The 27,977-nt window shown below is 43.4% G+C and overlaps 2 non-coding genes across 2 annotated transcripts; both read right to left on the minus strand.

Moving 5' to 3' along the window:
• Positions 1–1,780: 1,780 nt before the first annotated feature.
• LOC119326849 lies at positions 1,781–1,941 on the minus strand. The gene has a single exon (XR_005158214.1). It is a non-coding gene; the product is annotated as a U1 spliceosomal RNA (small nuclear RNA).
• Positions 1,942–19,416: 17,475 nt separating this feature from the next.
• On the minus strand, positions 19,417–19,577 carry LOC119326866. The gene has a single exon (XR_005158230.1). It is a non-coding gene; the product is annotated as a U1 spliceosomal RNA (small nuclear RNA).
• Between the last annotated feature and the right edge of the window lie 8,400 nt (positions 19,578–27,977).

Here is a 27,977-nt window from a genome sequence, read left to right on the forward strand (position 1 = left end):
TTTTGGGTTCAATCTTGCGGTGTCCTCACACAGTGAGATAGTAGGGGTAGCGAGGCACGTATTGTATTGTTGCCATCAAGAATAAAAAGATGAGGTTTTCATCATATTGCTTGAGTTTATCCCTCTACATCATGTCATCTTACTTAAGGTGTTACTCTGTTCTTATGAACTTTATACTCTAGATGCATGTTGGATAGCGGTTGATGTGTGGAGTAATAGTAGTAGATGCAGACAGGAATCGATCTACTTAACACGGACGTGATGCCTATATTCATAATTATTGCCTTGGATATCGTCATAACTTTGCGCTTTTGTATCAATTGCTCGACATTATTTTGTTCACCCACTGTGTAATTTTCTTTCAAGAGAGAAGCCTCTAGTGAAACCTATGGCCCCCGGGTCTATTTTCCATCATATATTTTTCAGATATATAAACCAAAAAACCCAAAAATACATTGCTACAACTTATTTGTTTTTATTTTGTTTTACGTTTTAGAAATCGTTTATATCTATCTCTACCAGATCTCATCCTTGCAATTGATCATGAAGGGTTTCACAACCCCTTTATCTCGTTGGGTGCAACTGTTTGATTGTTTGTGTGGGTGCATAGATTGGAGACTTGCCTGTACCTTCTACTGGATTGATACCTTGGTTCTCTAACTGTGGGAAATACTTATCTTTACTTTGCCGCATCACTCTTTCCTCTTCAAGGGAAAAACCAACGCAAGCTCAAGAAGTAGCACCTCACATGATCTGGATCAATATTATGTAATTGTTGTGTGTTTGTTGGGATATGATAAATTGTCACTTTATGATCAGATTCTTTGATTGAATTATATAGAATCTTCTGAAGTTTCTTCGTGCATAATTAAGTAGCTATGTATGCTCTCCGATCTATTTGTTGTCCTTGGCCAGGGCTTACTCGTATTTGTTATAGTATTCTCTTCCTGGAAACAGGTGCCCCTGATCTGGATTTAGCTTAGCCTGTGAAACAGAGATGACCATGTCATATTAGCCATTCTCAAATATATGCAGGGAACTCGTTGGTGTAAAAAAATGGTATACTAACCTAAAGTTATGTCTCCATGATAGACTGAATGGTTACACAATAATTCAGTTTGGATGCAGATGCAAACTTATTCTCAAGCGTTGAATTTGAGCCTCAAGTTTCGGTATATGTGAATCAATTGTATCGATCTGTAATCGCAAATTTAGGAATAACCAATTTCTTGCTCAACCATGCAAGCTGTAGAAATATTTGATGCCAACAAACATCCAGTCTCACCATGCAAGCTGTTTCCTTTCAGCTTCTGAATTATTCAGGCTATAATTGCATGATGAGTGTTGAAAATTCCAATGCCTTGTTCTTGGAGGTAAACACTCTGCACATGTGAGTGAGCGTATGAAATTCAATTCCCACGATGTATCTCTTACAGCGACAAGGTCGAACTATGTGCACAATTGGTGCATTCGTTAGTATTCCTTTATCTAGTTAGTTCAAACTAGCAGTCAAACTGTACGCACTAAATTTGGTACAGTACTAAAAAATGTGCAGAAGCGGAGGGCAGGGCCTGAGAAAAACAAGTCTCCAGCATTATTTTGAATAAATATGCCATCACTTTGAAGATGTCATCACAATTCAGAGGATGTTTGCACTGAGCAGCAAGATGCAAAATTTATTGTTATATGTAACACTGAGCAGCAAGATGCAAAATGTTTAGTTTTGTATATGCAACGCAACGCAAGTCAATAAAAGCCAAATTTTTAATTTTATAGATTGGTAGGGGCCGCGCGAACGCGTACCCCCTCTACCACAAATTACGACATCCACTCTCCCACTTGGGGAGATGGTAGGCCAACGCGCTCACCAGGTGCAATGTGAGCCATTGATCTAGGCCACGACCCTTCTTGATCGGCCGTCGACCCCGTCCAGGTAAGTATGTTGTAATGTTGCCCTGGTGCTAATTATATACTCCTGCTCTCACAACCTCCCTTGTTCGGCTGGCGAGGTGGTACTAAACCAAACCATAGCGCTGTGATTCATTAGCCTTTTTTTAAGGGGTCTGTGCTTCATTAGCCAGTTGTTGGGTGGAAGCTCGCAGGCCTGATTACCCGTGAGGGTACTTGTGTTCCACAGGCCCGTGATTCTGCTTGGGGCCTGATTCCCTGTGCGGGGGCAATTGTGTTCGGCAGGCCTAATTATGTTTGGGTGCAAGCTCGCTTGATTTTTTTTTTCTCAACATAGGTACACGCTGCAAAAGAGGAGATCAGAATGTCGCTGGAAAAAACCTAAAAAAGGAACATTGCCGGAAAAAATGTAGTAATAATAATTTTTTTTGTGGGAAGTAATAATATGCTACCTCTGCTCATTAATATAAGACATATTTTTAGACTGAATGAACAGAGGGAGTACTATTTTTTTTCAAAACAAAGGCATAAGATTTGCCTCATCCGATTAAGGGAATAGACTTTGGTTTACACGATGCACATGAGGACATATGCCACTTATTACAAAAAGATCATCACTATCCCAGTATTATATTCCCTTGTTTGTTGGCACCAGTGGCAACCCAAAGTTTCGGTTCGAGTTTGATGTTGTTGAGACGGTTGGAGGAGCACTCTTGTGACGGGGTTCATTCCAAATGGTCCAATAAAAATTAATAAAGAAACACAATAATATACTATCATCATAGCAGAAGAAGAAAAATTCTTTGGCATACAGAAGGCAAGGGAGTGCCGAGAAGAGTGTATCATGTGCAACGCATCAATGGATGCACCGGATGCACCAGTTGATTATGGGCCGCCGGATGGACAACAAATGGACAAGATGTATAACAAGGTGGGTTGCAGGAACATCTACATCTTCAGCCTCGTAGAGTTACCCAATTGCGTGATATTCCTGGTCCTGGACAAACATCTTATCTCTTCCCCTTGTTCTGTCCCCTTCTGTACCAACCCGTCCGTCGAGCTGCAAGCTAGGTTTTTTTTTGCTTTTGGCAAGGGATGGTTTTGCTTATTATGAACCAACAAAATAACCTGCAAAACGAAATGTGACTATTTTTTTCCCCAGAAAAAAATGTTGGACCCCGGTTCCGTTTCATCAAAAGGAGAGCACATCACAGCCACTTCCAATTCTGTTCACCGACCTCTGCCTATCGCAGCGCGGAGAGAAAGCGAAAACAGGTACGAAACTGAAGTTCTAAACATTCCAGCACCCTACAAAATCTGAACAGAAACTACAGGTTTTAAGCTTCAGGGGAGAAGCTGTCCATAGCTCCAGATCACTCCATGCACTCAATCATGCACTGAATCTTTTTTGAAGGATAACTTTACAATAAGAGATGCACCATGTACTGGATCTTTCAGATGCCAATATATCGTGGCTCAGGCAATAGATTGAGCACCATACAGCTCCCCTCGTCAAATGAACGCGACATCTCGGCTTGCTGACAGAGACAAAGTGGATGCGACTAGAACACTGGTTTGTACACATGTGTTTGCTCATATGTGAAGCTCCACCCATGTTTGCCTTGCTCGTAAATTTTCCCGTTTGGATATTCCACATTGCAACAACACCCAGAAAGAAAACGAAAGGCCAGACGAGATATCTCAACAGAAAAATTGCTCATATGTGAAGTTCCACACATGTTTGCCTTGCTCTTAAAATGTTTGGATGTTCCACACAAAGTTGCAACAACACCCAGAAAGAAACGATAGGCCAGACCAGAAATCTCGACAGAAAAATTGCTCATATGTGAAGCTCCAAACATGTTTGTGTGTGGTATCAGATTCAACCAAGTGTTAAACAGCATGAAAAGGTTAAAATCAAACCAAATCCTCCAACAACAACAACACTAAAAATAGAAATGGTTGTCCAAACATGAAGCAAGACAAGAAGCGAACGAAACTCCTCAGATGTCCCTTCTGCTCGACATAATGTGCAGCATCGGTAGATGTGCTTTCAGGAATTGGAACGATATATGATGTGAAGTAAGTCATCATTGGAGTATCCCACGCCTTAAGGAAGCAGATTTAATACATGGCAGCATTTTAAACCAGAAACTTAAAAGGAAATCCTTTGAAGTTATACACATGTTCACTTATGGTGCCAAATTAGCATGAAAATCGTTTGGCAATCGAACAATTCAATGAAGAACAATGGATAAGATTTGCCTCATCCGATTAAGATTTGCCTCATCCGATTAAGGGAATAGACTTTGGTTTACACGATGCACATGAGGACATATGCCACTTATTACAAAAAGATCATCACTATCCCGGTATTATATTCCCTTGTTTGTTGGCACCAGTGGCAACCCAAAGTTTCGGTTCGAGTTTGATGTTGTTGAGACGGTTGGAGGAGCACTCTTGTGACGGGGTTCATTCCAAATGGTCCAATAAAAATTAATAAAGAAATACAATAATATACTATCATCAGAGCAGAAGAAGAAAAATCCTTTGGCATACAGAAGGCAAGGGAGTGCCGAGAAGAGTGTATCATGTGCAACGCATCAATGGGTGCACCGGATGCACCAGTTGATTATGGGCCGCTGGGTGGACAACAAATGGACGAGATGTAGGACAAGATGGTTGCAGGAACATTTTACATCTTCAGCCTCGTAGAGTCACTCAATTGGGTGAATATTCCTGGACACACACGTTGTCTCTTCCCCTTTCCCTGTCCCCTTCTGTACCAGCCCGTCCGTCGAGCTGCAAGCTAGGATCTTTCAGGTGCCAATATATCCCGGCTTAGGCAATAGATTGAGCACCACACAGCTCCCCTCATCAAATGAACGAGAGATCTTGGCTTGCTGAAAGAGACAATGTGGATGCAACTAGAACACTAGTTTGTACAACTAGCATTTCTCCCTAGATAGCCCCTGAAAGAAGGAACATCATCTATTTTCAGATGCACATGCAAGACAAAAGGTCAACAAAATGATCTGGTTGGATACAAATAAATTTTATGCTGCAGAGAATTTCAACTGTACTGGTTAAGATTTGTGTACCAGAAACATGGATCTTACTCCTAAAATTATTACCGAGTCTTGATTACCAAAAAAAAGCCCTTGCCATTGGTTCAAGCTTTTCTTGTCCTTATTATTCGCTCTTCATCTGGCAAAGCTGATATGCTACAGAATTTTTTGAAAGAATAGGAGTATAGCTAACCTGAAATTGTTATGGCTCAAGTGAAGAATCATTTAAACAAATCAAATGTATAATTATGATTAGAGTTCACACATACTACGGATTTAATTTAGGTACATGGGGCATATACTTGAGAACTATTGCTCAAATATCTTTGGCCTCAGACTGAGTCATGACCGGTTTCTACTTTGATTTCTGTTAGTGGCATAGGAAACACACAAGAACCAATATGGGAAGGCTCCCGTATACTACCAGATATAACATCTATTCCAGCCTTAATCAGGAAGAGCACGGATATTCTAAACCTTTTCTTTCACTCATGATATGAATAAAGAAGTACCTCTGGTCTACAGAGTAACATCTATTTTTTTTTTGGAAGGAAGTAATAATGTGCTATAACCATTAAAGAAACACAATAATATACTATCACAGGAGAAAGAACAAAAAATCTTTGGATTATGAACCTCTAGTGAGACAACAATCTACGTGTAGACCAGAAGGTAAGAGAGTGTATCTATACAGGATTGACTGTGTTACAAGTACAGGCGGCGGGGATGAATACAGCAAGGCCTCCTTTGGTTCATAGGATAGGAATTTTATAGGAATAGGAAAATCATAGGAAGTGAGATGACATGCATCTCAATTCCTATTGAGAAAGAGATGACATCTGGTGTATAGGATAGGAATTTTTCCATTGAGCCTAGACTAATGTTTTTTTCCCTCCAAAATGTGAAGAATTGATTCTCATCCTACATAGGAATAGGAATCCATTCCTATAAACCAAAGGGGCTTCAAAGGAATTTTTCCTTTGCAAATCCTATCCTATAGAGTTCCTACAAAATTCCTACAAACCAAAGGAGGCCCAAATGTGTGAGCAGGATCCTTCACTATTCACTCTGCTGAGTTGCAGCTTGTGACTGCAGAATCATGCGGTGAAACACATGCGAGGTGGAGAACTCGAATGTTAGCTGTTTGTCTTTGCATGATGCCAGGCTGAGGCTGCTCACAGCCCTGCTGTGCTGTGGCCGTCTGGCCAAGACCCTGGACGTCAAACCCACATCACCCCATGGTTGCAAGTTGCAACCATCTTCCAACCCTGTCTTTCGTGCCTGACCCAAGCTTTCGGAGGCAAACATTTGATGACTGACACTGTCAGCAAGCTCCTCCCTGGCTTTCTCAGCACACTCTCTTGTAGTGTAGGTCAAAAACAATGGAGGCACGATCCCTCGAATACTGCTCAGTAATTCAAGCATCAAGGCAACCAATCAGTCACCTGCCTTGCTTAGGAGCTTAAGAGAAACTGGGTGATTAACTCTGCAAACAAGAAAAAATGCTTCTTGCGAGATTATAGTCAAGTGCAGAGCAGATGAAGACCATCAAATGGACCATAGATAGTTGCATCCAGTGTTGGTTTCTCCATTGGTGAACAAAAGCTTGCTAAAACTTAATTGAACAAAACACACAAATAAATATCATCATATTAGCAGATACAATGTCAATTTAGTGATTCAACGCCTAGAGTCTGTAAACCAGTTAGACTAACAATATGAAAATATGTATTGTTTCTTTAACTAATGATTCGGCTCGCCAAGTCGTATCACTTGAAAGCTTACAAAAATAAACCAAAGACCGAACCAGAAATCTTGAAAAAAAAAATACTCACATTTGAAGATCCACACAGGTTTGCATGTGGTATCAAATTCACCAAGTGTCGAACAGCATGAGAAATATCAAAATCAAACAAATTCTCCAGAACATGTAAAATAAAAAGAGTTCTCTCCAAACAGTAAGCGAGAAAATAAACGAATTGAACTCCTCAGATGTCCCTTTTGTTCCACAAAACGTGCAGCATCCATGGACGTGCTTTCAGGAATTGGAACGACATACAAGGCGAAATAAGTCATCACTGGAGTATCCCACAGCGGAAGGAAGCAGACTTGACACATCGCACCATGTCAAACCAGAAATCTTACAAGGAACAATTTGAAGTTATACACATGTTCTCCTATGATATCAAATTCAACCAACCATCGGCAGTGTGATAGTTTGGAAATCAAACAACTCAATGAAGAACAGTGAAACAAAAAGAATTGTCCAAACATTAAGAGAGAAAAGAAACAAATGAACTCCTCAGATGTCCCTTCTGCTCCACAAAATGTGCAGCATCCCATGGATGTGCTTTCAGGAATTGGAACGATATACAACGCGAGATAAGTCATCACTGGAGTATCCCACACCTAAGGAAGCAGATTTGGTACATTGCACCATTTTAAACCATAAATCAAGGAACCATTTGAAGTTATATACATGTTCACTTATAGCATCAAATTCAACCGACTTATGAAAACACGAAAATAGTACGGAAACCGAACAAACTTAATGAAGAACACGGAAATAAAAAGAGTTGTTCAAACATTTAGCAAGAAAAAAACAAACTAAACTCCTCAGGTGTCCCTTCTGCTCCACAAAATGTGCAGCATCCTGTGGATGTGCTTTCAGGAATTGGAACGATATACAAGGCGAAACAAGTCATCACTGGAGTGTTTGACACCTTAACTGAGCAGAGTCGATATATTGCATCATTCGAAAGCACAAATCTTGAAAAAAGAACCGTTTTTAGTTATACATGTTCACTTACGGTATGAAAGCCAACCAGCTGTGGGCAAAGTGAAAATGAAAATAGTTTCTGAATCAAACAAGGCTCAGCGAAGAAAGTGAAATAAAAATGGTTCTCCACAAATTGCACAAAAATAAAATGGATTAAACTCCTCAAATGCCCCTTCTACTTCACTGAACAAAAACAAATAAATAAATAACATCACATTAGCAGATACAATGTCAGTTCTGTGATTCAACGCCTAGAGTTTGTAAACCAGTCAGACAAACTCAAAATATCTGTTGTTTCTGTAACTCAAAATTTGGTTTGCCGAGTCGTATTGCTCGTGAATGTTTTGATGTTCCACACAAAGTTGCAACAACACCCAAAAGGAAACGGAAGGCCAAACCAGAAATCTCAACAAAAAATACTCATATGTGATGCTCCACACATGTTTGTATGTGGTGTCAGTTGCAACCAAGTGCCAAACAGCATGAAAAGATTAGTGAAAACAAATTATCCAACAACACTAAAAATAGAAAGATTTGTCCAAACATTAAGCAATAGAAGAAGCAAATTGAACTCCTCAGGTGTCCCTTCTGCTCCACATAATGTGCAGCATCCGGTGGATGTGTTTTCAGGAATTGGAACGATATATGAGGTAAAGTAAGTCATCACTGGAGTTTCCCCACAGATAAAGGAAGCAGATTTGATACATTGCACCATTTTATACCAGAAACTTAAAGGGAATCATTTGAAGTTATAAACATGGTCACTTGTGGTATCAAATTCAACCAACGCTCAGCAGAATGAAAATAATTTGGCAATCGAACAACTCAAAAAAAGGTTGGACCCCGGTTCCGTTTCATCAAAAGGAGAGCACATCACAGCCACTTCCAATTCTGTTCACCGACCTCTGCCTATCGCAGCGCTGAGAGAAAGCAAAAACAGGTACGAAACTGAAGTTCCAAAAATTCCAGCACCCTACAAAATCTGAACAGAAACTACAGGTTTTAAGCTTCAGGGGAGAAGCGGTCCATAGCTCCAGATCACTCCATGCACTCAATCATGCACTGAATCTTTTTTGAAGGATAACTTTACAATAAGAGATGCACCATGTACTGGATCTTTCAGATGCCAATATATCCTGGCTTAGGCAATAGATTGAGCACCATACAGCTCCCCTCGTCAAATGAACGAGACATCTCGGCTTGCTGACAGAGACAAAGTGGATGCGACTAGAACACTGGTTTGTACACATGTGTTTGCTCATATGTGAAGCTCCACCCATGTTTGCCTTGCTCGTAAATTTTCCCGTTTGGATATTCCACATTGCAACAACACCCAGAAAGAAAACGAAAGGCCAGACGAGATATCTCGACAGAAAAATTGCTCATATGTGAAGTTCCACACATGTTTGCCTTGCTCTTAAAATGTTTGGATGTTCCACACAAAGTTGCAACAACACCCAGAAAGAAACGATAGGCCAGACCAGAAATCTCGACAGAAAAATTGCTCATATGTGAAGCTCCAAACATGTTTGTGTGTGGTATCAGATTCAACCAAGTGTTAAACAGCATGAAAAGGTTAAAATCAAACCAAATCCTCCAACAACAATAACGCTAAAAATAGAAATGGTTGTCCAAACATGAAGCAAGACAAGAAGCAAACGAAACTCCTCAGATGTCCCTTCTGCTTGACATAATGTGCAGCATCGGTAGATGTGCTTTCAGGAATTGGAACGATATATGATGTGAAGTAAGTCATCATTGGAGTATCCCACGCCTTAAGGAAGCAGATTTGATACATGGCAGCATTTTAAACCAGAAACTTAAAAGGAAATCCTTTGAAGTTATACACATGTTCACTTATGGTGCCAAATTAGCATGAAAATCGTTTGGCAATCGAACAATTCAATGAAGAACAATGGAATAAAAAAAGTTCTTCCAGCATTTAGCGAGAGTAAAATCGAACTGAGCTCCTCAGATGTCCCTTCTGCTCCACATAATGTTCAGCATGGGTGCGCTTTCACGAATTGGAACGATATATGAGAGTCTCAATATAGAAGACAGAAATATGCTGAAACGGATGTGGAGAACTGGAATCGAGGACAGTTGGACAACCTTGAAAGTCTCAATCTCACCATGCTCAATACTGATCCCTCGAATATTACTCGGTTATTCAAGCATCAAGGAAACCAATCAGTCTCAGTCACCTGACTTGCTTAGAGGAGCTTAAGAGCAACTGGGTCATTAACTGTGGAGAGAAGAAAAAAGGCCTTCTTGTGAGATTATAGTGAACTGCAGAACCGATGAAGTACAATGGACCATAAAAGAGTTGTAACTAGTGTTGGTTTCGCCAGTGGTGTACAGAAGAAGCTTGTGAATACTTCACTCAACAAAGCAAATAAATGAATAGCATCACATCAGCAGATACAGTGTCAGTTCTGTGATTCAATGCCTAGAGTTTGTAAACCAGTCAGACTAACAATCTCAAAATATCCATTGTTTCTGTAATTCATAATTTGGTTTGGCAAATCATATTGCTCTTAAAATGTTTGGATGTTCCACGCAAAGTTGCAACAACACCTAGAAAGAAACGAAAGGACAGACCAGAAATCTCGACAAAAATTGCTCATCTGTGAAGCTCCACACATGTTTGTGTGTGGTATCAGATTCAACCAAGTGTTAAACAGCATGAAACATTAAAATCAAACCAAATCCTCCAACAACAACAACACTAAAAATAGAAAGAGTTGTGCAAACATGAAGCAAGCCAAGAAGCGAACAAAACTCCTCAGATGTCCCTTCTGCTCGACATAATGTGCAGCATTGGTAGATGTGCTTTCAGGAATTGAACGATATATGATGTGAAGTAAGTCATCACTGGAGTATCCCACACCATAAGGAAGCAGATTTGATACATTGCCCCATTTTAGACCAGAAAACTAGAAGGAATCCTTTGAAGTTGTACACACATTCACTTATGGTATGAAATTCAACCAATGCTAAGCAGCATGAAAATCGTTTGGCAATCGAACAACTCAATGAAGAACACTGAAATAAAAAAAAAGTTCTTCTAGCATTTAGCGAGAGTAAAATCGAATTGAGCTCCTCAGATGTCCCTTCTACTCCACATAATGTGCAACATCTCATGGATGCGGAATTGGAACGATATATGAGGTGAAACAAGTCATCACAGGAGCATCCCACGCCTTAAGGAAGCAAATTTGTTACAATGCAACATTTGAATCCAGAAATCTAGAAAGTGAATCATTTCAAGATGTAGACATGTTCGCGGCCATCTTCTGCCGGCCACCCCCTTAGCCACGCCGGCCGCATCTCTGCCCTCCACCATCGTCGCTTGCCTCGCCTGTTGTGTGCTTCTTTCTGCTGCTATGCGCTGCTCTACCACTGGTACGCTATTGCGCCATGTCCTCGACACCGCCGTGGACAAACGTGGCGGAGATATTGTCAATGGAGTACGAGGAGGAGGTGGCGGAGAAGGTGTGGAGAGGCAAGAGGTCTAGGGTGGCGTCAGCTGGCTGTGGTGGAGGTGATTATGCGAGAAGGAGCCGGAGCGGAAGGAGAGGTCACAATTGGGAAGAATCGCAAAAAAATCATAACTCGGAGATCTCATTCCAAAAAATGTTAATATTGATGGAGGGGTGATTTCCTTCAATAGGTGGAAAACATAGAAAATATTGGATGTTATCAATGAAAGGTAGAAATTTAGGAAAGTTAGGATTTTGAACTAATTTCTATGCAAATGGGGTTTTATTGTTTGGTAACATGATATCAGTACCTACCCGTTTGTGACGTGTCTGATTAGAAAAGTTTGCAAATGTTAAGAAACTATTTATTGGGAGGAAAGTTTGCAACGTGTCTGTTATTTGTTTCCTAAACCAAATTTCACTAATGAGAGGAATCGATTGATTTAGATAAGTTAGGAAAGTTAGACTCAAATCTATTATTTGTTTCTTAAAAATTTGTTATTTGTTTCCTAAGACAAATTGAACCAATAAAAGGAATCGATTGATATGAATAATTTAAGGAAGTTAGATCCGTGATTTGTTATACGTTAGGAAAGTCCTGGTTGTAAAAAAGTGTGGAGAGAAAAATAAACCGATGGACCAGGATGGGAGGGGGTGGTGGGAGGAGAGAAAAAAACCAGCGAGAATAAACCATGGAGACTATTCACCAACTGCTCCATTAGGAATAGAGATAATGGTACTCCCACCTGTTAATTCTCCGGCAAACGAACATTCGCTGGGAGGGATGGCAATTACGAACATTTTGATGGTATCTTTAGGCTCCGTTCTTTTGGCTAATTCTCCCATTTTGATGGCATCCTAGTTAGGATTGTAAAAAAATATGAGTTCAAGGTTCCGAGAGAAGCTGGGTGGAGGGTCGATTCTCAAGATTATGCGAGAATCGGCCAAAAGAATTGGGCCTTAGTTGTCACGAGAATGATAAAGATGACAATTTGTGTTTGCATAAGCATGGCAATTTTCAGACAAGAACTGAAATGCAACAGAGTTGTCATGCTTAAATTGCAACAGAAATTGAAGCTCATCGACCAGAAGGACAAACTGATCACCAAGACCGAGTCTATGAAGAAGGAGATACGGCTCCTGAAGGCCGAGAGGGCGGAACCGAAGACCCTCATAGTCCATTATAGAAAGGAGGGACAGAGCAACATGAACAAGTTGCGTGAGATGAAGATCATTCTTCATCGTCGAGACATGTAATGTGTGCATATATGTAGGTAGTTAGCTAGCGGATCACTTTTGCTTGTAGCTAGCTAGCTAGTTGATCACTAATGTTTGTGGATTTGAAGTTACCACTAGAAGTTTAAATGGCTACACATATACTAATAGCTGGGTATATATTTTTTACTACTAGAAAATACAAATTGTTGGCGTTGGTTCACAATAAACGCCATATATAACACGATATATTGCTGGCGTTAGCCAGGTGACACGCCATCAATACTAAAATACTACTGACATGTCTGCCAACCCCATCACTAAATATTTTCACTAGCGCCATATTGATGGTGTTGGGCGTATACGCCAGCAAGGCTGGTTTTGGCACGCCATAGCTAGGCTTTTTTTTCCACTGGTGAGCTATGCGTGCTTGGGGTGAGTCTAAGAAAGAAACACATCATAGTGGTTAGTTAGAATGACATGCTACATAGGCTTAAACACGTGGTGACTTAGAATGTCATGGTGAGCGAGCTAACCGCGGTGTGGCCTTGGTAGTGCTCTGCCTCCAAAAGGATCGAGCAAATGTCCTGATCCCATGAAGCCCCGCTCAGGTCTCTGATCTTGTACACCATGATCCACCTCGCTCTCCACTTCTTGAGGTGGTTGTAGACCTGAGTTGAGGTGGCCTCATGTCCACAAAAGTTGAACACCTACTTTGCAACAGTGTTCAAGTGCACCTCCTTGAAGCCCTTGTCAGTCCTGACCCCACTAGCTATGATCCCACATAGCCTGTTAAGCACGGACATCGATAGGAATGGCTGCCACTTCATGGGATTGCCCCTGCCGTCCTTATTATCCTTTGTGGATGCCTTTCGAGCAGCAGCATGAGCTGCAACATTGGGCTGAGCCAACACAAATGTTGAAGCCACAAATTGAGGAACCGTATCCGACACCTCAAAAACATTTGAACTAGGAGGCATCTGGCGGATGGGAGGCTGGGACTCCTCGACGTAGGACGCCAGGAACTGGCTCTAGGACAGGACTAGGGCCTGACTAAACTCTTGCGTCCTCATGTCTTACAAGTGTAAGCATCATGAAGACCACAACACACTACACATGGACAATACGAACTACCACTAAATTAAACACTAACAGTATGAACGAACACTACATATGGACAGATCAAACAAGCACTACCACATGCATAGACAGATGACCTAGTTCAACACAACAACTCAAATCATAGTAGGGAGTTCAACAAACTAGCACACATACTCGCATTACACTCACACAGATTAGCGGTGTATAATGCTACAACATGGTCAAAGATCTAACACTGCTACATGCCCACAGATCTAGCTAGAACTAGTAGAGAGAAGGGGGTGAATGAACTCACAGACATCATCAAAGCAGCCACGAACGGGGCGCTGAACATGTCGGAGAAGAGGAGGAGTCGAATCGTCACCGCCATCAAGCGATGGCCAGAGCAGTAGCGCAGTTTACCTCATCATTGATGTGGATCCCGCCGTAGGGAAAGCTCGAGAGAGGGAAATGGCGAGGGGGAGTTTTTTTGCTGCGGGGAGGTTGGCTATATAGGGAGACCGAATCGGCGGCGGTGACGCCAACTCATCCCACAGCTCTTTCAGAGACGAACGAGCTCTCTCCGTGGGCGCGGGAGATCAGCGCTGTGTTCCCCTCCCATGCATTTATTGGGCTTGGCTTGCTGGAAACGACCGATTCGACCGTTCCTAGCGGGCCTCACTAAGGACTGCTTTAAGGTTTGTGAGGGCTAAGATTCTGATACAGGCCAGGCAACCAAACAACTTGTTTTCTTCCCTTGTGAGCCTGGCTAGGCCTAATCTGAGCAACCAAACGCGTCCTTACTGTTGGGGAATGTAGCATGCAATTTCAAAAAAAATCCTACGCTCACGCAAGATCTATCTAGGAGATGCATAACAACGAGAGGGGGAGAGTGTGTCCACGTACCCTGGTAGACCGAAGGCGTAAGCGTTAGGTTAATGCGGTTGATATAGTCGAACATCTTCACGGTCCAACCGATCCAAGTACCGAACATATGGCACCTCCGTGTTCAACACACGTTCAGCTCGATGACGTCCCTCGAACTCTTGATCCAGTAGAGGGTCCAGGGAGAGTTCCGTCAGCACGACGGTATGGTGACGGTGTTGGTGATGTGATCCGCGCGGGGCTTCGCCTAAGCACTACGACGCTATGACCGGAGGAGTAAACTCTAGAAGGGGGGCACCGCACATGGCTAAGAGAACAATTAATGTGCCTTTGGGGTGCCCCTGCCCACGTATATAAATAAGGGGAGGGGGGCGGCCGGCCTAGAGGGTGCGCGCCAGGGGGGGAGTCCTACTAGGACTCCTCACCCTAGTAGGATTCCCCCTTCCTTTTTCGGAGTTGGAAAGGGGGAAAGAAGTGGAGAGGGAGATATTTATTGGTCAAACCGCACAACAACATACGTTGTTCCCTTTGTCATCGGTATGTTACTTGCCCGAGATTTGATCGTCGGTATCATCATACCTAGTTCAATCTCGTTACCAGCAAGTCTCTTTACTCATTCCATAATGCTTCATCTCGCAGCTAACTCATTAGTCACATTGCTTGCAAGGCTTATAATGATGAGCATTACCGAGAGGGCCCAGAGATACCTCTCCGATACACAGAGTGACAAATCCTATTCTCGATCTATGCCAACCCAACAAACACCTTCGGAGACACCTGTAGAGCATCTTTATAGCACACCTCCGGTATTCGGGAGTTGCATAATCTCATAGTCAGAGGAACATGTATAAGTCCTGAAGAAAGCAATAGCAATAAAACTTAACGATCAATATGCTAAGCTAACGGATGGGTCTTGTCCGTCACATCATTCTCTAATGATCTGATTCCGTTCATCAAATGACAACACATGTCTATGGTCAGAAATCATAACCATCTTTGATTAACGAACTAGTCAAGTAGAGGCATACTAGGGACACTTTGTTTTGTCTATGTATTCACACATGTACTAAGCTTTCGGTTAATACAATTGCATCATGAATAATAAACATTTATCATGATATAAGGAAATATAAATAACAACTTTATTATTGCCTCTAGGGCATATTTACTTCAGTCCCCCACTTGCACTAGAGTCAGTAATCTAGATTACATAGTAATGATTCTAACACCCATGGAGTCTTGGTGTTGATCATGTTTTGCTCGTGGAAGAGGCTTAGTCAATGAATCTGCAACATTCATGAGTCGTTGATCTAGGCCACACCCCTTCTTGATCTGTCATAAACCCCGTTCAGGTATGTAAGTTGCAATGATGCCTTGGGGGGAAGTTATACACACCGGCTCTCTCACCCCCGCCTCCTCTCGCTAGCGAGGTGGTACTAAACCAAACAGAGCGTCTTACGGTTATGGCCCGACCCATGTTTCATATTTTTATGTTTGTTTGTTTCTTCTTTTCTTACTTTTCAATTTATTATTTTCCTTTTCACTTTTCTTCTCATTTGTATTTTCTTCTTTTCATCTAATTGGCGTTTATAGTTCACTTTTTAACATTGTCTACATGTTTTTTCTCATACTTTTACTATAAAAGAATTCCTTGTTGGTGTCATTAAAGTGAATTTTGTTTTGATGAGGTTGGAGCAGACATCCTTTGAGAATGGAGCCATTGGGAACGTCCGGTAAGGCAATTTTAGAGGCAAGCCGAGGAAACTTGTGCCTGGGCCTCCTGGTTCCTCTCCCCTGGACAACGTTGGATCCTACAGGGATGCATCATGCCCCCATCGATCTTCCTGCCACGCGCAATGACCACCACAAATTCGTGTGGTGAGTACATCCTCCACTTGTATCCTGCCAGTTGTGCTTGGGGGCGTCTCGTGCACTCCCCGCGTGCGTGACTCCATCCACTCTGGTGAATAAGTGGTCGCCGCCAACAATGTCAAGCACCATCATGATGGTGGCGCCCAACTTTCATCCAGTTCTGCAGAGCACGCCATCTCGCGACGCACCACCTCTGTTGAGTGTACAAGACGCTTGACGATTGCCACACAGCCGGGGACAAGTCGAGGAGAGGGGGATTGGGTTACCGGGGGCGTAATCGGGGTGGGAGGCACTCATGGCGGCGACGACCTTGGCGACGATTTTGTCGAGCTTGGAGGTGGTGATGCCCCTGTAGATGCTGGCGCAGGCCTTCTACGCGATGAGCGCGGGGTCGTAGTGGTTCTGGTTGAGGCCGTATGCAAGCTTCTTGAGACGCGTCGTGATCTTGTCGAAATGCACCACCTCCAACCGCACGCTGCCCTTCACCGCATACATTTTCTCTGCCGCCTGGCCAGATTTCGGTCAAACATTGGGTGGGCACGTGTCATAGCGAGCAGCAGGAGGGGCTCAGGATCCGAGAATTGGGGAACAAGGAGGAGGGAGAGGGCGGTGAGGGATTTGGAACGGCTCCAAGGGGCCGACGCGCGTGTTGTGCGATGATTTTGAAAAGAAATGAGAAAGGGGGTTCTTTTGAGAGTGGGAGGAACGGTGGAGAAGTGCTTTGGAGGAGGAGCGCTGGATTAGTGGAGTATTTTCATGTGTGGTTTTATGTCGGGGTGGTTGGTGGTGGTGGAAGCCCGTGTGACGCGGGACGCCATATTTCAGTCACAGTGAGAGCACATGAGCGTGTCATGTCCTCCGTCATTCAACTCCATCAATGGCCCACCTATTTGAAAAGCATGAACTTTATTTGCTAATTGCCAAATAATTTGACTACAGATTGTTCGATCTTCGCAAGAATCGGAATAAAAATCTCTTTTTTCTTGTGGAACAAATTATACTCTTCATAGTCTCGTTGCCTTTTTAGCGAACGTCTGAAGTTTATATAACACAAAATTATATCTTTTGAAAATAGAACATCTGAAGTTTATATTGGTATATTTTTTGTAATATATGACTTGTATTAAGTTGGTCAAATTGACGACCTAGGGGTACGGGCACGCCTTGTAAACTGAGAGAGAGGGAGTAGCGAACATTGCCTAGCTGAAGAATTGTATTGCTTCCCATAAGTTACTGGTCACATCGCAAGCCCATGATTAAGCTAACTACCTATTTATCACAGTCTAGGGCCTTGCCTTGTTTTGAAGATTTCTTCGCAAGGAATATGGTGAATCAAGTCAGATTTGTAATACCTTTTTTTAGGGTCAAAACATTGCCGCTTTATTTAACTTACGAAGTTCGGAATTTCAACCGACAAAATAGAAAGAACGAAGTCTGGGGAAGCCCCCAACCAAACCCTACAAAGTTCATCACCCACTGCTACTCTAGCAAACTTATGTGTGGCAATATTAGCTGACCGACGAATCCACGAAACCTTAAACTCCTCAAAAGATCTCAGCATCATTTTGATCTCCTCCACCAAAGGTCCTGCCACCGAAAGTTCCTTTCCTTGAGCTTGCAGCATGTGCACAACCCCCTTAGCGTCTAGCTCCACATGGACTCGCAGCACGTTCGAATCTCTCGCCACCTCAAGAGCGCGCCTGCAAGCAAGGAGTTCAGCTACCTCTGGATCAGATACGCCAGAGAAGAGGTGACATGCCCCTGCTCTGAACGCTCCCATGTGGTCCCTGAGCACCACTCCTCCCCCGACATTGCCTGCCCCTTTACCTACTGCTCCATCTGCGTTGACCTTGGTCCATCCCTCGGCCGGCGGCTCCCATGGCTGTGATAGCTGACCGGTTCGCACGGACGTATTCCTGGGGTTTGCCAACCTCTATTCTGTGGTGTGCATCACCACCAAGCCCAATATTTCACGTGGCTCCTTTATTCTTTTGCCATCACGGGTCTCATTCCTTGCTAACCACAGATCATACAGCGGTTGCACCATCACCTGCTTCGCGTCATCCGTTGTCACCCCTTGCTGCCGGTTCCAAGTTTTGCCATCAGCCTCAAGAAGATCGGCCACCCTTGTCACCCCTTGCATATAAACCTGTCCAAGTGGCTTCATGGAGCCATTCCTCGGGATCCAATTACTGTGATGAATATTGACACGAGATCCATCGCCAATCCTCCAAACGAGCCCTTCTCTAAGGAGGTCCCGGCCATGCAGAATACTCCGGTATGTATATGAGGCGGAGGAAGGGCATGTAGCACTCATGATAGACTCCTCCTGGAAATAACACGCTTTGAGCACCCTTGCCACCAAGGACTCCGGATATTGCAATAGGCGCCAAGCCTGTTTCGCAAGCAGTGCTTGGTTAAAAGCAACCGGATCACGAAAGCCCATACCCCCATCTCTTTTGGACATGCACATCTTTTGCCAGGAGATCCAGTGTACCTTGCGCTCACCATCCTTTGCCCCCCACCAGAATTTTGAAGAGATAGAATTCAGATTCCGGCACGTTTTCTTTGTGAGGTGGAAACAACTCATGGTGAAAGTAGGCACGGATTGGAGTCCAGACTTGATAAGAACCTCCCTTGCCTTCTTGGAAAAGACCTAAACCCTTCCAGCCACTACATTTTCCTTTTGAGCTCTCTGTGACATACTGAAAAGTGCCCTCCTTGGATCTTCCAACCAGTGTTGGGAGACCGAGGTACCTCTCACTTAGAGCCTCTGAGGACACACCCAAAACCGATTTGAGCTCTTCTTTTGTGGTGTCCGGGCACCCCTTGCCAAAAAATATGGACGACTTCTGCAAATTTACCTTTTGGCCCGAGGCCGCCTCATATGTTACCAAAATTTCCTTTAGAGCTTGTAGATATTGGCCGAAATATTGGCTACTAATTGGCTGGCTAAAAATTCATGTGGCCACACTCACATAGAGTTGTATGTTTTGGAAATTCTTGGCATTGCAAAACTATTAATAGCAAAAAAATACCATGTATACTTGCTTGACCAAGTAGAAGCAACTTGCAAAACGTGCATAGCTGCAATGATGAAATTCTAAAGTTTAATTTTGATGGATTGGCAGGGGTCACGCGAGCGCATACCCCCTCTACCATAAATTTTGACGTCCATTCTCCCAATTGGGCAGATGATAGACCAACATGCTCGCCAAGTGCAATGTGAGCCGTTGATCTAGGCCACGACCCTTCTTGATCAGTCGTAAACCCCGTCTAGGTATTTAAGTTGCACCAGTGCTCCATGGGCTAGTTATATACACCAGCTCTCCCACCTCCGCCTCTCTCGCTAGCGAGGTGGGACTAAACCAGACCAGATCGAGTGTCGCACAGTGATGGCCTGACCCATCTGCCGATTTCCTTTATGTTTTTTTCATTCTATTTATTATTTTTCCTTTTCACTTTTCTTCTGATTTGTATTTCCTTCTTCATCTAATTGACGTTTATGTTTCACTTTTTAATATTGTCTACATGCTTTCCTCGTACTATAAAATCCATTTTTGGTCTCATTAAAGTGAACTTTTTTAAGAGGGTTGGAGCAGATAGTTTTCGAGAATTGAGTCATTGTGTGAGTAGCCACCTTGACCATGTGTGAGTAGTTTCCACAGGACCTTAGGGTCCATGGCAGTAGCTAGATGACATCCTCTCTCTCTCTCTCTCTCTCTCTCTCTCTCTTGTGATTCTATACCTTTTTTACTAAAAAAGCAAGGTGCATTTCTTCAATTTTTTCATCCGTTCACCGTCAAGAAGATGTTTTTTGTATCCGAGGTGGTACTAAACTTTTGTGCGTCAATCCGCTAGAAAAGAACAAATGTTTGTCCAGAATTCCGTCAATGGGCCACGCGTGCTCCGGCCCAACAAAGCCAGCCCATTTATTATTGCCCACGCAGTTGGGAAGAGCTTATTTCTTGCATCAAGCGATAAATAGTTGAATCTAACCACAGGGCTCCTAAGATTGGGCCGGTCCGTTTCCCCTTTTTCGATGTTCTATTTTTATTTTTTCTCTTCCTTTCTCCTTATTTTTTTGTATTTCCTTTTCCTTTTTTCTATCTTTATTTTTTTCTGTCAATTGTTTGAAAAGTGGTGTTCCTGATTTGAAAAATATTTGAAAATTTTAAAAAATCTTGTTTCGAAATTTTCTCGTTTTTTTGAAAATGTTTGTGTTTTTCAAAAAGTCTTCGAGATTTTTTAATAAAAGTTACATTTTATAAATGTTCCATATGTTAAAATATTCATGTTTTAGTGAAATATTCACAAACCAAAAGAATACTTTCGTCTAAGAAAACATTTTCTAAATATTTTTTGAATGTTCCCCTTAAAAAAATCAAAAATTCAAAAATATTTGTGTTTTTGTACAATTTTCATGTTTTAAAAATATTATTTGTGAATCTCAAAACATATTAATGTTTCTAATTTTGTTCGTGTTTTTCCAAAAATATTGGAATTTTCAAAAAATAACTGTTCGGATTTTTTGATTGTTCGGGATTTAAAAAATTGTTCACATTTCCAAGAATATTCACCAATTCATATTTTTTTGAATGTTCAATTTTTTTTAATATATATTCCTAATCTGACTCTATATTATTTTCTTAAATACTCGCGCTGGCCATAGGTTAGCAGTGCATGGTCGTTCTATGCTGGTTGAGTGTAAATGAAAGAAACTGTCGGCATATGCCAATAAAAGAGAATATGTTGTTTGGTTTTAATTAGAGCAAAATTATCGGCACTTGAGCACTAAAATAATCAAAGAGAATAAACCCTAAAAAGTAAGGACATTCTTGCCTAATTATGCTAATAAAACGAGATTTATGCACTACAATTAATAATCGACCTGGCTACGTGTTGTAGGATAGAGTGGTCGAAGCAACCGTGTCCCAAGTTCGCCGCGTAGCCACCAAATGAGCTGGCAGGCACAACCCGAAAATGGAGACAGACCCGGAGGCAAAAAGGCATGAGTTGGGTGCTCGCCACCACGCCGACCAACCCCAGCACAATTAAGATTTTCCGTGTCAAACATATCCAACGAGAAGACCATAACTCCTTGCTCTGTCGCCTATCAGTGTGAAGACCTTTTTTGGATGACACGTCAATTATCTTTATCGTTGCTTCTCGCAAAAAAAATCTCTCCGTCGCAACGCACCGGCATATGTGCTAGTTAGTACAAAATTCCCGTGAGTTGCCTCGTAAAACGTCTCCAACATATCTATAATTTTTTATTGTTCCATGCTATTATATTATCTATTTTAGATGTTTTATATGCATCAATATGCTATTTTATATTATTTTTGGGACTAACCTATTAACCTAGAGCAAGTGCCAGTTTTTTATTTTTCTTTAGTTTTGAGTTTTACAGAAAAGGAATATGAAACGGAGTCCAAACGGTATAAACATTCGTGATGATTTTTTTTGGACCAAAAGACACCTACGAGACTTGGAGAGGAGGTCAGAAGACCTACGAGGACACGACTGTTGGAAATATGCCTAGAGGCAATAATAAATTAGCTATTATTATATTTCCTTGTTCATGATAATCGTTTATTATCCATGCTATAATTGTATTGATAGGAAACTCAGATACATGTGTGGATACATAGACAACACCATGTCCCTAATAAGCCTCTAATTGACTAGCTCGTTGATCAATAGATGGTTACGGTTTCCTGACCATGGACATTGGATGTCGTTTATAACGGGATCACATCATTAGGAGAATGATGTGATGGACAAGACCCAATCCTAAGCCTAGCACAAAGATCGTAGTTCATATGCTAAAGCTTTTCTAATGTCAAGTATCATTTCCTTAGACCATGAGATTGTGCAACTCCCGGATACCGTAGGAATGCTTTGGGTGTACCAAACGTCACAACATAACTGGGTGGCTATAAAGGTGCACTACAGGTATCTCCGAAAGTGTCTGTTGGGTTGGCACGAATCGAGATTGGATTTGTCACTCCGTGTAAATGGAGAGGTATCTCTGGGCCCACTCGGTAGGACATCATCATAATGTGCACAATGTGACCAAGGGGTTGATCACGGGATGATGTGTCACGGAACGAGTAAAGAGACTTGCCGGTAACGATATTGAACAAGGTATCGGTATACCGACGATCGAATCTCGGGCAAGTACTATACCGCTAGACAAAGGGAATAGTATACGGGATCGATTGAGTCCTTGACATCGTGGTTCATCCGATGAGATCATCGTGGAACATGTGGGAGCCAACATGGGTATCCAGATCCCGCTGTTGGTTATTGACCGGAGAACGTCTCTGTCATGTCTGCATGGTTCCCGAACCCGTAGGGTCTATACACTTAAGGTTCGATGATGCTAGGGTTATAAAGGAAGTTAGTATGTGGTTACCGAATGTTTTTCGGAGTCCCGGATGAGATCCCGGACGTCACGAGGAGTTCCGTAATGGTCCGGAGGTAAAGATTTATATATGGGAAGTCCTGTTTTGGTCACTAGAAAAGTTTCGGGTTTTATCGGTAACGTACCGTGACCACCGGGAGGGTCCCGGGGGTCCACCAAGTGGGGCCACCATCCCCGGAGGGCTGCATGGGCCAAGTGTGGGAGGGGACCAGCCCCAGGTGGGCTGGTGCGCCCCCCCACCCCACAAGGGCCCAAGGCGCCTAGGGTTTGGGGGAGGGGGCGCACCCACCTAACTTGGGGGGCAAGTTTCCCCTCTTCCCCCCTTGGCCGCACCCTAGATGGGTTTGGGCTGGCTGCCGCCCCTAGGGGTGGAACCCTAGGTGGGGGCGCAGCCCTCCCTCTCCCCCTATATATACTTGAGGGTTTTGGGGCTGCCAATAGAGGAGTTTTGACCTCTCCCTGGCGCAGCCCTACCTCTCTCCCTTCTCCTCTCCCGCGGTGCTTGGCGAAGCCCTGCAGGATTGCCACGCTCCTCCACCACCACCACGCCATTGTGCTGCTGTTGGATGGAGTCTTCCTCAACCTCTCCCTCTCTCCTTGCTGGATCAAGGCATGGGAGACGTCACCAGGTTGTACATGTGTTGAACGCGGAGGTGCCGTCCATTCGGCACTAGGATCTCTGGTGATTTGAATCACGACGAGTACGACTCCTTCAACCCCGTTCTCTTGAACGCTTCCACTTAGCGATCTACAAGGGTATGTAGATGCACTCTCCTTCCCCTTGTTGCTAGTCTCTCCATAGATAGATCTTGGTGACTCGTAGGAAAATTTTGAATTTCTGCTACGTTCCCCAACAGTGGCATCATGAGCCAGGTCAATTGCGTAGATTCTTTGCATGAGTAGAACACAAAGTAGTTGTGGGCGTTGATTTTGTTCAATATGCTTACCGTTACTAGTCCAATATTGTTTCGACGGTATTGTGGGATGAAGCGGCTCGGACCGACCTTACACGTACTCTTACGTGAGACAGGTTCCACCGACTGACATGCACTTGGTGCATAAGGTGGCTAGCGGGTGCCAGTCTCTCCCACTTTAGTCGGAACGGATTCGATGAAAAGGGTCCTTATGAAGGGTAAATAGCAATTGGCATATCACGTTGTGATTTTGCGTAGGTAAGAAACGTTCTTGCTAGAAACCCATAGCAGCCACGTAAAACATGCAAACAACAATTAGAGGACGTCTAACTTGTTTTTGCAGGGTATGCTATGTGATGTGATATGGCCAAGAAGAATGTGATGAATGATATGTGATGTATGAGATTGATCATGTTCTTGTAATAGGAATCACGACTTGCATGTCGATGAGTATGACAACCGGCAGGAGCCATAGGAGTTGTCTTAATTTATTGTATGACCTGCGTGTCATTAAACAACGCCATGTAGTTACTTTACTTTATTGCTAACCGGTAGCCATAGTAGTAGAAGTAATAGTTGGCGAGACAACTTCATGAAGACACAATGATGGAGATCATGATGATGGAGATCATGGTGTCATGCTGGTGACGATGATGATCATGGAGCCCCGAAGATGGAGATCAAAAGGAGCAAAATGATATTGGCCATATCATGTCACTATTTGATTGCATGTGATGTTTATCATGTCTATGCATCTTATTTGCTTAGAAAGAGGGTAGTAAATGAGATGATCCCTCATTAAAATTTCAAGAAAGTGTTCCCCCTAACTGTGCACCATTGCGAAAGTTCGTCGTTTCGAAGCACCACGTGATGATCGGGTGTGATAGATTATTACGTTCACATACAACGGGTGTAAGCCAGATTTACACACGCGAAACACTTAGGTTGATTTGACGAGCCGGCATGTACAGACATGGCCTCGGAACACAAGAGACCGAAAGGTCGAGCATGAGTCGTATAGTAGATACGATCAACATGAAGATGTTCACCGATGATGACTAGTCCGTCTCACGTGATGATCGGACACGGCCTAGTTGACTCGGATCATGTAATCACTTAGATGACTAGAGGGATGTCTATCTGAGTGGGAGTTCATAAGATGAACTTAATTATCCTGAACATAGTCAAAAGATCTTTGCACATTATGTCGTAAGCTCGCGCTTTAGTTCCACTATTTAGATATGTTCCTAGAGAAAATATAGTTGAAAGTTGACAGTAGCGATTATGCGGACAATAGAAAGCTTATGTCCTTAATGCACTGCTTAGTGTGCTGAACCCCAAACGTCGTCTGTGGATGTTGCGAACATCGGACATACACATTTTGATAACTACGTGATAGTTCAGTTAAACGGTTTAGAGTTGAGGCACCAAAGACGTTTTTCGAAACGTCGCGGAACATATGAGATGTTTCGAGGGCTGAAATTGGGATTTCAAGCTCGTGCCCACGTCAAGAGGTATAAGACCTCCGACGATTTTCTTAGCCTGCATACTAAGGGAGAAATGGCTCAATCGTTGAGCTTGTGCTTAGATTGTCTGAGTGCAACAATCACTTGAATCGAGTGGGAGTTGATCTTCCAGATGAGATAGTGATGTTTCTCCAAAGTCATTGCCACCAAGCTGCTAGAGCTTCGTGATGAACTATAACATATCAGGGATAGATATGATGATCCTTGAGGTATTCACGATGTTTGACACCGTGAAAATAGAAATCAAGAAGGAGCATCAATTGTTGATGGTTGGTGAAAACCACTAGTTTCAAGAAGGGCAAGGGCAAGAAGGGATACTTCATGAAACGGCAAATCAGTTGCTGCTCTAGTGAAGAAACCCAAGGTTGAACCCAAACCCGAGACTAAGTGCTTCTGTAATAAGGGGAACAACCACTGGAGCAGAATTACCCTAGATACTTGGTAGATGAGAAGGCTGGCAAGGTCGATAGAAGTATATTGGATATACATTATGTTAATGTGTACTTTACTAGTACTCCTAGTAGCACCAGGGTATTCAGATACCGGTTCGGTTGCTAAGTGTTAGTAACTTGAAATAAAAGAGCTACGGAATAAACGGAGACTAGCTAAAGGTGAGCTGACGATATGTGTTGGAAGTGTTTCCAAGTTTGATATGATCAAACATCGCACGCTCCCTCTACCATCAAGATTAGTATTAAACCTGAATAATTGTCATTTGGTGTTTGCGTTGAGCATAGACATGATTGGATTATGTCTATCGCAATACGGTTATTCATTTAAGGAGAATAATGGTTACTCTATTTATTTGAATAATACCTTCAATGGTCTTGCACGTAAAGGAATCTCGATCGTAGTGATACACATTTTCATGCCAAAAGATATAAGATAGTAATGATAGTACCACTTACTTGTGGCACTTCCATGTAAGTCATATTGGTATAAAACGCATGAAGAAGCTCCATGTTGATGGATCTTTTGTCACACCCTAGCTAGTTATGCATTAGAGTGTTGCATCATGTTTACTCATTCATCAGAAACTTGAAATGGGGATGACAGAACCCCCAGTCCCCTCTGAAACCAACTAGGGTTTACTAAAATAATTTTTCAATGAACCTGAAATGCCCTTCTAAAATGTCCATCATTTTTGCCTTGGTTCAGAACCTCTGCCAAAAGTGGTGCACATTTTCCTAGGCCATCCTAGGGTTTTGAATTAAATCATAACTATTTGAATTTGGGCATTTAAAATTATATAAAATATTTAAATGCTCAAATATCTCCAAACTAAAATGTTTCATGTTGGAAATAATCCAACTATGGACCAGGAGTAGTTTGGTGATTTTTGGAGTTGCCTAGGTATTTTATTTAATTCAACAAAGTTGCAGTTATATTAATAAAAAACAGAAAACAGAAAAGAAAGGGGAAGACTTACCTGTGCGGCCCAGCCAGCTGGCCGGCCCAGCCAGCAACCGACCCAGCCCAGCACTGTAGCTCCCCGTCGTCTTCCTCCCCTCGCCCCGAAGCTGCTGCGTGCTCGCGCGCGCGCGGCCGCGCGGCCACCTCCTGCTTGCCGACGCCCTCCTGGCCGCGTGGACGACGCCCGCAGCCCGTCCCGATCCCCCCTGCTCTCTCTCACTCTCCCCGGCTCTCTCCTTCCTCTCCCTCACTCTCTCTCTCTCACGGCCGAAGCTCACCGTCGCCGCCGTTCGCCTTAGCCACCGTCTCCGACCACCCCTCGCTTCCCCGACCAGCTCAGAAGCTCCGCCTCGACTCCTTCTTCCTCCCCACCGCTCCACGGGTCCCCGGAAGCCCTGCATCGCCGCCACGTCGCCGTTCCCCTCTTCGGACTCCGACCACCGTCGCCGTCAAATTCGTCGTCTCCGACGCGTCCCCGAGCCCGCTTCGACGCCCACTGCAACCGCGGTGAGCTACGCCACCGTTTCCCCCTTCTCCCCTGCTCTCTCCCGACCCCTAGGCCCTAGCCCCACCGCGGCCGAAAGCTTCACGCCGCCGGCGATGTCGCCGTCGTGGCCACGATCGCCGTAGCGCCCAACCAAGCACGCCATCGTGCTCCACATCTCACTAGGAGCACGTAGCACGCTCCAACACCCCCCCTAACACCCTGCAACACCGTTCCCGTGCACGACCGAACCCCGGCCGCCGCAGCCGAGCTCGCCGCCGTCGACTCCGGCCACCCCGACCCCAACGGACTCCGCCAAGAGCCGCGGGTCGTCCTCAGCTTCACTCCGGTGGCCTCCGCGGTTCATTTGGTGGCCGAAACGACCAAAACCACTATCGCCGCCGCACTGATGGTCGCCGCCGGCCAAAACTCCGGCGAGCTGACATGGCCTAGTTAATTAGCCACTAAACCACCACCTACTGGCGCTGACAAGTGGGCCCCAGGGCTTAGTCAAAGCTAACCAGCCCGGGTCAACACGGGATTAGCCCCTGTGTCACTGACGTGTGGACCCCACACGTCAGGTTTGACCCGAGCCAGCCCTGTTGACCTGCTGATGTCACTGTGACGTCAGGCTGACGCAGTAAATGATATTTCTGGATTTAAATTAAATCAGGAAATTCCAGAATATTAATTAAACTTCAAAAATTCATAACTTTTATTCTGTAACTCCAAATTGGACAAATTATATATGAAAAATGATCAGAAAAATCCAATCTATCCATCTGTACTATTTTCATGCATGATCCAACAAGTTAAATGGATGTTTTAATCAGAACAAGGAAAAGCACTTTAAAAGGCCATATTTGAAATTGAAATTTGAATCTTTGATTCAAATTTGTTCAAACCCTTCTGGCTTTAGTT

This window comes from Triticum dicoccoides, chromosome 6B (assembly GCF_002162155.2).
Source record: "Triticum dicoccoides isolate Atlit2015 ecotype Zavitan chromosome 6B, WEW_v2.0, whole genome shotgun sequence".
Lineage (NCBI taxonomy): Eukaryota > Viridiplantae > Streptophyta > Magnoliopsida > Poales > Poaceae > Triticum > Triticum dicoccoides.